Below are 13,237 nucleotides of genomic sequence, written 5' to 3'. Positions count from 1 at the left end.
AGAAGTAAAGCATTTAAATGTCTGGTCAAATCATCTAACAAAATAGTAGAAAGTACAAATGTGAAAATTGATGAATTTGCAAAAAGAAATGATGAAGGAAATTCCAAAGAACCAAAAGATTATGAAGAATTTGTTTATGTTCAACCGAGAAGTTCTACCGAGAAAGTTGTTGAAGAAAATGAAGATAATGTCTAGTTACCGAGTGATGAAGAAGATCATACAGAGTCTATCGAGCCTATATTAGCCAAATATGTCAGAAGACATCATGCTTCAAGTCAGATTATAGGAGATAAGGATGATCCAGTGATGACAATGAACAAACTGAGACAGAACACATGTCTGATTTATGAATTTCAACCAAGAATAGTAAAAGATGCATTTAACAATGAAGATTGGGTAAATGCTATGATAGAAGAGATTGATCAAATCAAGAAGAATGACACATGGACACTGATTCCAAGACCAAAGGACAAAAATGTAATCGGTACAAAGTGGATTTTTAGAAACAAGCTAAATAAAAAAGGTGAGGTCATTCACAACAAAGCAAGACTACTTTGCAAAGGTTATGCTCAAGAAGAAGGAATAGATTATGGTGAGACCTTTGCACCTATGGCTAGACTTGAGGGAGTAAGAACATTGTTGGAATATGCTACTTTCAAAAATTTCAAGGTATATCAAATGGATGTTAAATCTGCATTTTTGAATGGTATACTAGAAGAAGAAGTTTACATTGAACAACCTAAAGGATTTGTTGAAGACAAGAATAAAGATCAGGTATGTAAACTAAACAAAGCTTTATATGGTCTGAAGCAAGCACCTAGAGCATGGTATGAGAGATTACACTCTTATTTGATCAAAATTGGTTTTATAAGGACAAGTGAAAATAGCAACATGTACATGAAGAATGATAAAAACAATGGTATACTGATCTCAACCATATTTGTTGATGTTATTATTTTTTATGGTAATGACTCCTTATGCAAGAACTTTTGAAATAAAATGAGCAAAGAATTTGAGATGTCATTAATCGGTGAGATAAAGTACTTTATAGGTTTACAGATACTGCAAATGAAAGATGAAATTTTTATTACTCAATCCAAGTACATAAAGGAAATCTTGAAGAAATTTGGAATGGAGGATTCTAAACCAGTAAGTACTCCTATGACTACTAACTATAAACTATCAAAGAATGATGAATCTCCATCTATTGATGAGACACTTTACCGATCTATGATTGGAAAGTTGCAATATGTTGTGCATAGTAGACTGGATATAGCACATGTAGTAGGTATTGTAGCAAGATTCTCCACAGATCCCAAGGAAACCCATATGACAATAATCAAAAGAATTTTTAGATACCTGAGAGGCACTGAAGATTATGGCTTAGTATATGAAAAGAGGAATGATTTTGATTTAAAAGTTTATACTGATGCTGATTGGGTAGGCAACATTGATGATAGGAAAAGCACAAGTGGTGGAGCTTTCTTTTTAGGAGAAAGACTAGTAAGTTGTATTAGCAAGAAACAAGGATGCATTTCATAGTCAACAACAGAAGTTGAATATGTTGCTGCAGCATTGAATTGTACAAACATAGCATGGATCAAACAAATGTTGGAAGGTATAAATGAAAAAGTTACCGAGCAAGTAACTATATTCTGTGATAATACTATTGCCATTAACATTTCAAAGAACCCGGTAATGCACTCTAAGACAAAACATATATCTATAAAGTATCACTATCTTAGAGAAGAAGTCCAAGAGAAGAAAGTTGTGGTGGAATATATCAGTTCTAAGGAGAAATTAGTAGACATCTTCACAAAGCCACTACCAAGGGACACTTTTGAGTATCTCAGAAGAAAGTTAGGGGTCCTACCCCTATCTTCTACTCACTGACCGAGTTCGGTGAAAGCATCAATTTGATAAATCTATAGAATATTATGTGTGGATTGATGCTGATTTACACTTTAGGAGGTCACCTAAAGTTGTGCAGGAAATAATGAATAGAGACAAGTTTCTCTGACTGAGACTGAGATGATACACAGCAAGGAAAATCACTTCATAGAGGAAGAAATCATGATTTAGTTCTTTTACTTTTTGGCATTGTTGTCAAAGGGGGAGAAGACTAAATGGTAAAAATCCTAGATGAAGAAGATAACAAAAGACTAATGATAGGGGGAGAAGATTACTAAAGGGAGAAGACTTCAGAAGAAGTCTATAACTCAAGGATAATAGGAGAAGTCTAATAGCAATTTGAATCCAAATCAATTTGAATATCTTGTTGGTATTACCATTTAATTATTGGTTTTGCCATCAATGCCAAAGGGGGAGATTGTTGGCATTTTTAGTAGAAAGACAGATTGTTGATATTCATTAAGGATATTGAGAAGGTTATTGAAGATTGTTGATATAACTAAAAAATGATGATAACTATCTTTATAACATTATTTTGTCATTGATGCCAAGAAATTGATTTTCCGATTCAGTATGATGTTGCCATATCTTGAGGAGATTGATTTGAAGAGAATTAAGTGGTCGGTAAGTGACACAAAAAGAATATGAATAAGGGGAATAAGTTATTCAATGGGCAACTATTACCGAGTTAGACAATGATGAGATCATGATGTTTAGATTGTTTTGATATCCTACATATGTTGTTAATTGTAAGGTTAATACTATACTATGTCACCGAGGGGTAAACATACAGAGTTGGGTCCCAATCCCATGGAAGTCCGCGGGTTGGGAAATGAGCCCACTAGAAATGGGTGCCCAATTTGTACAAGTCCGTGGGTTGGGAAATGAGCCCACTAGAAACGGGTGCCCGATTTGTACAAATTGGGCACTCGTTTAGCTTCGGGTGCCCAAGCCAAAACAAAACGGGCGTCCGTTTAGCAACGGGTGCTCAAAGCTAAACGGACGCTCATTTATTTCAAATCGGGCACCCGATTTGAAGAAAACGGGCATCCATTTTTGAAATGTATTTTTTTTTTAACCATTTTACCATCATTTTTACTGTTTGAAAAACGGGCAGGCGTTTCTAAGGAGCACGGGTACCCGTTTTCATCACCTTAGCTGACCCCCTAGACCATTTTTACCTCCTTCTAGGTATTTAGCTTTATTTTTTATATTCTATTTTATTTATTTTTATTGTTTTTCATAAAAAAAATGTTAATGTATTGATATTTTTTAATTTTTATGTTTTAAAGTTTGAAAATCGTCTTTTATTTCATGTTTAAAATAGTTTTCAGTTTTCAAATATTGCAAAAAACATGAATAGTAAAAACTGTAGGAAAAAAAAAACATGAATAGTATTTAAACCGTAGGAAAAAAACAAAAACGTAAATGAACAGTAAACATTAGATGCAAAAAACAGACAACAAACCCTGAACAGAAAAATGAATAAACATTAGACGCAAAAAACAGACAATAAACCCTGAATAGAAAAACGAACAATAAACATTAGACACAAAAAGCAGACAATAAACCCTGAATAGAAAAATGAACACTAAACCTTAAATAGAAAAAAATGAACAAGTCCCAGGAGAAATTTGACTATCTTGGTTGATTAACCCTAAACCCCAAATTAAATGGTGCTTAGTGATCAGTGTTTTTCCTAGCAGTGTTGTATCAAATGGAACATATATTTAGTTTTTGATTGGAGCTTTTAGAGTTAAATTTTATTTTTTTTGGTTTTCAGTCTATCATAATCAGCAAAGGTATAATAGATCATCATTCATCTCAATGTAACTACAAAATTACAAATCATCATAAGGCGATCCAACACATCATGGGTCCAAAGCAATCACAAAACATATATCAAACTAAGCAAACAATAAACACTCAGGGGCATACAATGCAACAAATGAAGCATCTAGAATAAGATCAAAGTAAAACTAAAAGATTTACATTCAAAATGTAAATGGCACAATCATACGCACATGGCCAAATCCACATCAAGAATGAAGAATGCAAATGAGTAAAAGGGATTGGCATTAGAGTGGCATAGAATATAGTGAGGGAAATGTTGAGGAGCCCATGAATTTTATCCATGTCATTGTGTTTAGGTGACCTCTCAATATTATGCACCATCATTGTGTCATAATGTGTCAAAAATATATTGGTTAGAGTCCTATACAAGTATGGTGGAAGACCGTTGAGGGTAGTGTTAGTGTTGGTCTTAATGATAACAACTAATAATCAAGACCTCATGTATAGGGAATGGTGGCCCATTTATTTGCATGATCAAGAGGACTGGCTATGATTAGAAATGGGTCATTGTAGATAGTGTAGGAATTGTCTAGGCTACAAGTGGATATCAACTAATACAATCACTACATCATTATGTTTTCATACATGTCAATATAAGGGTAGGCCATGAAAGTGTATGTTATAATTATTTGGTTTATCTTATACCAATTTGTAATAAAATGTAATTTGTTATACCAATATCTATCACTAGGCAATAATCACCTTGTAATTCTTTAGTGCATAGTTTGCACAATGGTGGGAATATGTAATTATTTTAGATGAAATAGAATTATTATCAATTGTGAAGTATCATGTTTATAATCCATCACATGTTACTAAGAATTATGAATAAGCTCCCAACTACCTATGATGTTTATAATCCATCTCATGTCTAAGAAATGTTTGTTGATTTCTCAAAAGGATTGGACTTAGTGACCTACTTGCGTCAAATAGAAAGCAAGAAAGTATAAATAGAAGGTGTACATCAAGAGTTTGAGGTATTGCAATCTTATTGTAGCAATATTAGTAGAGTGTGTGTTGGAAGTGAATGTATTATATTATGTGAAAGCACATGAAAATAGTAGAGTGTGTGTTGGAAGTGAATGTATTATATTATGTGAAAGCATTAATTGAAATAGTAAAATAAGAACCAACAATAAGGGAGAGTTGATGGTGGTGTCTATATAGGGTAGATGAGTTATGTATTCTAATATATGAAAAATTTTCTTGGATAGGTTTCATTATAAACCCCACTAAATTACTTAAAAATTTACACGTCTATATAAATTTATTTTGCCAAGTATATATTAAATTAAAAAACTGATTATATATTTATATGTGTATGTATCATTTTACATTTAGAATGAATTGATTCTAAATTTTTTATGATAATTGCTTGTATTTCATTACCAAATGTTTATTCTAATTGATATAATTGATGTACATAATTAAAATATATTTTGAAAATTATTTAATATGTAAATATAAGTTGATCTTAAGTAAATAAATTATTTAATATGATATAATGAATTTCCTCTTAAGTATCACCATCGAAGGGTATGTGATCTTCATCTACAAAGGGAATGAAACAATATCCATTCCAAAGGGAAGGGTATGGATCTTCATCTACAAAGGGAAAGGTATGGATCTCCTAAAGTCTATTCCAAAGTGTATGAGGGAAATCAATATCCAATGCAATACACATAGAATCATGATCTTGATACTAGATCAAATCACTCCTACATGGTCAATGATGTTACACCAAGATTATATATTTTCTAGTTTTTCTAGTTTAGGTATGACTCCATACAGAAAAGGAAAATGATTAAACCACCTAAAACTTATGAAGATACCATTTTACAAAAGAATCATAGTTATCCCTTTCTAATTTTACCACAAAAGGATGAATAGAGAAACCTATGATGCCTCCTCATGTTTGTAATTGTAATTGTAAATTTTCAAGTTTGTAATTTAAAATTAGAAAGGGAACACTCACATCGACAAACAAAGGGACTAGTTTAATTAAATAATAGTAAAGAGATTGGATATTATTTTTATATTTCCCAAATTGATTGAGCATAATGATTTTATAAAATTTAAAATAATTATATGCTTGGTTTTAGATCACCTCCTTTGACTTTACAAGTCATGGAAGATCTTCTAAAGCCCAAATGCACCTTCAACTTTAAAAAAACTATGTAGTTTTATGATCAACCCTTCATATATCTTGTCGAACATTGATGAAGTGAGCTTCTAAAAATAAGAATAACCAATACATATGCTCTACTAAAAAGATCATATTCCTAATAATTCTTCCCTTAAATGTCTTTTATAAATTTTTGATTAATCTCTGTTTGTAACAATCTATATAAAATCCTATAAAAGTAATTGTAATTGTAATTGTAAATTTTCATGTTTGTAATTGTAATTGTAAATTTTCAAGTTTGTAAATTTTCATGTTTGTAATTGTAATTGTAAATTTTCATGTTTGTAATTGTAATTGTAAATTTTCATGCTTGTAATTGTAATTGTAAATTTTCATGTTTGTAATTGTAATTGTAATTGTAAATTTTCATGCTTGTAATTGTAATTGTAAATGTAAATTTTCATGTTTGTAATTGTAATTGTAAATTTTCATGTTTGTATATATATGCAGATTATTTTCACATGATGGATGAGTTTGAGATAGATGAGCTATTAGGTATAGTACCACCTCCACCTCCACCCCCTCCACCTCCCCCTCCACCTTCACCTCCACCTCCACCTCCACCAGAGTAGTTGCGACAGACAATTAAGACAAATATTGATGCTCTGATTAGAGATATTCACACTATTAGGCGTGAGCCTCATCCACCTCCTCAGTTGTTACGCCTTGCAGATAGTATGCAAGGCATTGTACAGTCTGTGCAGGCATTAGATAGCGAGTTAGATAGCTATCATAGCTGGCGTGAGGGATTGAGTGCATTTTACGTAGATGGCCTCACATACAAACAAGTTAATGATTTAAAAACAACAAAAATAGATTTGAAAAAATATTTTGTGAACCCTAAGATAGGTGAAGAGATAGATCCGAAGAAGCCACGGATCTCTATTCGATGGTGTAGGCACCCGGGCATTGCTAGCCACTTTTGGGAGAGGTGGTGGATGGTCTTTGACCATCCACCACACTCCAATCATGAGGTCCCAATGTAATTTTTGAAGAAATTATGGGCGGAATTTGAATTGGGCAAAAAGCCCAATTACTTTGATATTATATCTTTTCAGGGGGTTGGGAGAGGCATGCCCCTTTATGATGTTGATGTCACCCATGGTGGTTATGATGATGTCGAGGAGGCTGCACATGCTGATGCCGTCTCTTCATATGTTGATCTCTTGTGGGCAGACGATGATCAGCCTAGAGAGATACAAATTTATTTGTATAATTTACAGTGCAATATTAAATTCCTTATATATACACATATGAACCATAACATGAGTCAATTTTTTCTGAATAGATGATGGATCACACCACATCATTGAGGAACAGACAGCATGTTACCTCAATACCCAGAGATGTTGGTGCCCCATTTATAGTATGCACTTTCATCTAGATAGATTGTATTGATATGTACATTTAAAATAAAATAATAAATTTTTTAATGTAATGATTTACATATGATATGTTTTTTCAATTTTGTAGGGTGCTTCATGTAGCACTGAGGTGGGTACTTCTTCAGGTGACCCATGGACCACTAAGGCTTAGCCTCACATACCACTAGTATGTTTTTCATCCATTAATTTGAAGTGTTTACATGCTTACTAATTTAAGTACAACTTTAATTCATGTTTGTTATTTTTTGCAATTGTAGGCTTCTGGATCGTTTGATGGTGCATCACATGTATGCCTTCGACCATCAGTTACTTTCCCTACATCACATGTATACTTTTCTGTGATAATCTTGTAGTCTATATATATATATATATATACTTTATACTTTATGTATATATAGAAGTTTGGTTCATGCTTTATATATGTTGTTCAGGTCCACACCACTACCAATATTGGTACGGCTATGGGGTTGAGCCAGATGCAACCATCAACATTATCATTTGAGGCATGATGATTACAAAAATAATTTATAATTTGTTTATACTGTGTACCTGGCTTTTATATGGATTATCAAAATTGATATACAATGTTTTTTTTTGCAGGACTTGGCTACGACCACTTTTCTTGTTCATGATAGTGGACCTCCACGTATCAGTGAGGGCATTGTCGAGCATAGTCGTATGGTAATTTATTTTATTTTTTTTAATATTTAATTATTTTATAAGTGAATTATGCAAGTAACTTCTTCTCATGTAAAATCTTTTAATAATGCATAGGAGGGTGCAAACACTGATATTGCACAGACACAGGATGGTGCATCTCAGGACCATGTGCAGCAGGATGATTCATCTCAACCACCTTCACATGGAGTGAAGGGGACTATAGATGAGATGCACGCGAGTTCTTAGATTGTATATTTTAGATCATGTCATGTTATTGTATTGTGGACTTTTTATGATGACACTTGTTATGTTATCCTAGGACTTGTTATTATGTGATTATATATAGGACTTGTTGTTATGTGTTATGTGATTATATATAGGACTTTTTATTATGTCATTTCCTTTCTATTATGATATCAGGTCGTGTTATGTGATTTGGCGCACTCTAGTGATTATATATGTGATACATTGTTTTGTTATTATGTTATTTGGACTTGTTTTAATGTCATTTCCTTATTAAATTATTATTTCAAGACTTGTTATTATAGTGCAATAGTTTATAATTCAATGTGCACAAAATAACATTAAGAATAAGATAACTAATACAATATTGTTTATGAAACCAAAATTGTATCAAATGTAGACAAATACAATGTTAAAGGGACAAAGAAAAACAATTATCGTGATTAAATATTTAAAAGAGTTCACACAAGTATCAACTTATTAATTATAAATGAATCTCATAGAGGAATCATGATTTTCATGATTATATAAAAGGATTATTAATTATAAATGAATCTCATAGAGGAATCCAATAGATTGATGGAATTAAGGCTAACCAAATATAGATTTGTCATACAATGATAAATATAGAGTCAGGTCATATTTAAGACATAATTCTATCTTACATGCATATAAATTTGATTCAACCCAATGTACCATCTGCATCCTCTCTCTTCTGCAATGCGTCTATGATTGCCTCATGCTCTTCTACTGAAAGTGTCCACAATACCTTATTAGCAGGTCTACCTTTGTATCTTTCTAATTTGATGTTTGTTGCCACCACCAAATGAGAATAATGTATAATCTTCTTTTCTGATTAGTAGTCTTCATAAGCTGGTAAGCCATTCCTTCTTGTTAAGTATTTGCATAGCCATGTACCAACCACCACAATAGACCCAACTGGATACTGAAAACCATCATCATCTACTTGATCACATATCAACTTTTTCTTAGGTTCTACACATCTAGCTAGCCAATACTCAACCTACTCATCATTATCCTTAGGTGCAACAACAACATACACATGTCCTATAAAACAAATATAAGTACAATGTGTAGAAATAAAACTTGTTAGAATTTATAATTCAAATATGTAATCATAAATTATATGACAATACATAAAAATATATAATTTAAAGTTATAAACAATAAATTGAATTAAATTACTAGGTTGTATGAGGTCTGAAACATGTTCATAATCTTTTGATGCAAATGCATGATCGAGGTCTTCATTTCTTCTAACATCTTCATATTGTGTCTCAGTAGGTGTTAAGGATTTGTGTTGCCCTTCTTCGACCCATTCCGCATTCTCACATTCTTCCCATTCACCTGCAACACAAAATTGACAAAAACATGCAAGCTTTCTAGTCCATATAGTCCAAGTGTTAGAATTAGAACTCTTAAATGAATGCCATCTAGCTGACCCATTTATTGTATGACAATCATATCTTGGAAGGATATTCTCCTCTCTAACTAGCTAGAAGAAACGTCTAATTGTAGAGTTCTGACTTGATCCTGCAGATAAATTTGCACTACACCAATCCACAATTGCACTTGCATTTTTAAATTTAGCCTTTTCCTCGAATTTGAGTTGCTCTCTACAAAGGGCTCTCTTAACACATGCACCAGCACCATCATGTTCTCCTTTCTCATGTCCAGCCTCAAAAAAACTCCAAATGTGTTTGATATTAGTTTTTTTATGAATCCTACTCAACCAATAAAACATTCTAGCATTCTTGAATTGCCTTGTGCAATTATCAGACCATATTAGATGTTGTGTCATCTGAATTTCTCTCTCCCTCAAATTATGAAAAAAGGTCTTGAAGCAAAACTGGACAAACTCAGATGAGTGTAATTTATTATCACTCATATATAAATGATACTCTCTCAAAATTTTGCAATCCTCTTGTGTACTATTTGGTGCATGCCTATAGACAATATGGACAAAAATTGATACCTGCACTGAATTGTAGTATTGTGATTGTACCCCATCTTGTGGTGCAAGCATGTAGTTCTCTGCAAAGTCAACAACCGAAAGTATACTACCAACAGGAAATGTATCCTTACATATTTGAAACTAACCATCAAGCCATCTAGCATTTTGAGTGTGTTTAACATATTTAGGTATGATGTTACTCTTGAATTCATTCATAAATGCATGAACACTAACTTTTTCAGTGATTAGATTGCATCATTTTCCAACCTTTCCATCCGTCAGTGGATACTCAATAGTTTTAAATCTTTTATCAATTAATTGTTGTCCAAAATCATTTGAAATATTTTCATGGAAACATTCATCCAACAATGCAAGATTGCCACATATATCACATACACCAGAAACACATGCATTGAAAAGGAAATTTTGTTCATTTAGTGGGTTGCAAAACAAACTTGAAATAAACTCCTTGATAGTTTCAGGTGGTATATTTATACCACATTCTTGGAACATTCCATTACTATGCATGGTAACATGTATATATCGAAATACATCATAATAGTAGCGAAATTGAACATGAGTTTTGCAACAACATGTGACTCTTTCCTTGTTAATTCGAACATACCAAGGTTTACACTTTTCAAAAGACCTTTCACAAATGCTAATAGTCAACACTTTATCATCCAAATTTTTTTTATACAATTCAGTTTGAGTCATGTCCAATAGGTGTTTTGGATGTGGATCACGAATTTTTGATCCAACTCTTAATTTAAGAACATCTCTAACATTAGGTGATACTCTCGTATTATCGTGCCAGAATTTTTCGATCAAATTTTTGACTTCACCAGTAAGTTTCATATCAGACCTTGGTAGTCTACCACTAAAAGTCCACAATTTGTTTGTCGGATCACTTTCAAAATTAACTCTTCTTTTTACAGCTCTTGACAAAGTTTTGCGATGAATATTAAGATATCCACTTATGTTACTCATCATTTTTTTATTAGAAGTTGTTTGGCTTACTAAAGCTGTTGTTATTGCCCGTCGTGCCACATTTTTATCTTTAGAATGACTTTTCTTGTCAATTGTATCAAAGGTGCTAGCAATAGTCGATACAGCTTGTTTTAAAGACTCCTCCTTCTTCTTGGGTTTGACATAAAAGCCTAACTTCTTCATCACTTTTCGCATTTTAGTCATTTTAATTAGTTGTACCATTAATTGACATTGAAACCCAAATTTCTTATTATAAAAAAATTGTCTAAACAATCTATTTGCATGTGTCCTAATCTGTCTCCATGAAACCAAGCCAGGAAGGTTGTCTAGTACATCACTTTTAATTTCAAAATTTTCATTCATTTGATTATCATTCAAACATGTTTCATTTTCAATTGGTGTTTCCATGTCTACATACACATTATTGGTTTTAGTTGCAGGTGGATTTTCAATTTCATTTGGAGTTTCAAATTTGGTTTCAATTTCAGTTTCAAGTTGAGATCTAGTTTCAGTTGGGGTTTCAATTTGGATTTCAATTTCACTTTCAACTTGACTTCTAATTTCATTTGGGGTTTGATTTTCAATTAGAATTTCATTTAATAAGTAACCTGCTTCTACTAAATCACCAATTTCTTCATGAGAAAAAACATGGGGCTATGGAGACATACCTGTATCCAATAATGGATTAGAAGATGCACCTGAATTAAATGGTTCTATTGTGTTTCTTTCATCATCATTTATGGTCTCATTGATGTTCTCCTCTTCTAAAATGATTGTGGAACTTGAAGCTCCTTGTCTCATTCTTGATCTTCTCTCTCGTTGACGCATTGCCTCCTTCTCCCTATTTGCTGCAATCTCCTCAGTTGTCAGAAACTTCCTTTGCCTCTTCCTGCATTGATTTGATCCCATGGCTAGACCAAAATTTGAATTCAAATCAATCTCTTTACCAAATCGACAATAAGACAAACAAAGAGAATGATTAATCAAAACATTCTCTTTGCAGATTGTACCTGTTAGCCAATGATTGAAAAATCATTCAATCATTGGGATTTGTGCTTGTGGGCCAGATTTTGTCCCAACGGATCTTTTCAGAAATGGGCGCCCTTTTTTTGAATTTAAAAAATGGGCGCCCATTTTTTGAATTTAAAAAATGGGCACCCGTTTTTTAAAATTAGGGGCAGGAAACATTCCTTAGCTTTGTTTTTTGCTTCGGGATAGGCTTGGTCTCACCAAGCCTATGCTTGGACCTCCAAAAAAATGACTAAGGTAAATCGACATCAGATTTCTACCTTGGCCTAATTTTTTTAGGGCCTTTCTGATTGAATTTTTTGACGAAACAAAAACCCATTAGAGTTTTCAGCGTCTTGAATTCAGAAATGTAAATTTTATAGTGATAAGATTACTTTTACTATTATTGTATTATTTATTAATCAAAAGTGGAACCTAAACCTAAAATACCAAGGTTCACTAAAACTTTAATAACTTTTTGGTTTTTAGGATTTTAGAAAAATAAATTATATGACATCAATCTACATACAATTCTTTTGAATATTAAAAAAAAAAATGGAAAAATATGAAATTTTCATCAAATTATGGTGGTCGTACACCCGATGTTTTGAAAATATACTTTATTGTTAGATAAAAATTAATTAAAAAAAATATATTCAATAAAAAAATAAGAAAAAATATTTTCATCAATATTTGGTGTCTTAGGTATCATTTCCCAGAAGGATTTGGAAAAATTCATTTATTTGCATCAAAAAAGGGTGGTCGTACACATGTGTGGTATGGTCCTGAAATAGGCATTTTGAAAAAATGGTTTTTAAACATGCCTACTAAAAAGAGATTTCTACCATGTGGGTATTAAAAAAAATTACATATTTGAAAAGTAGACTCTGAGCACTACATTTTCTATTACTAAAGTTTTTTGAGATTCAATCTCTAAGTGCGTCAAATTTTGACATCAATTGACATAAAATTTGAAAAACAGAGAAAACACTTCCACTTTTTGCCCAAAAGTGGGACTCAACTTCT

Source organism: Cryptomeria japonica, chromosome 2 (assembly GCF_030272615.1).
Source record: "Cryptomeria japonica chromosome 2, Sugi_1.0, whole genome shotgun sequence".
NCBI lineage: Eukaryota > Viridiplantae > Streptophyta > Pinopsida > Cupressales > Cupressaceae > Cryptomeria > Cryptomeria japonica.
This window is presented reverse-complemented; position numbering follows the sequence as displayed.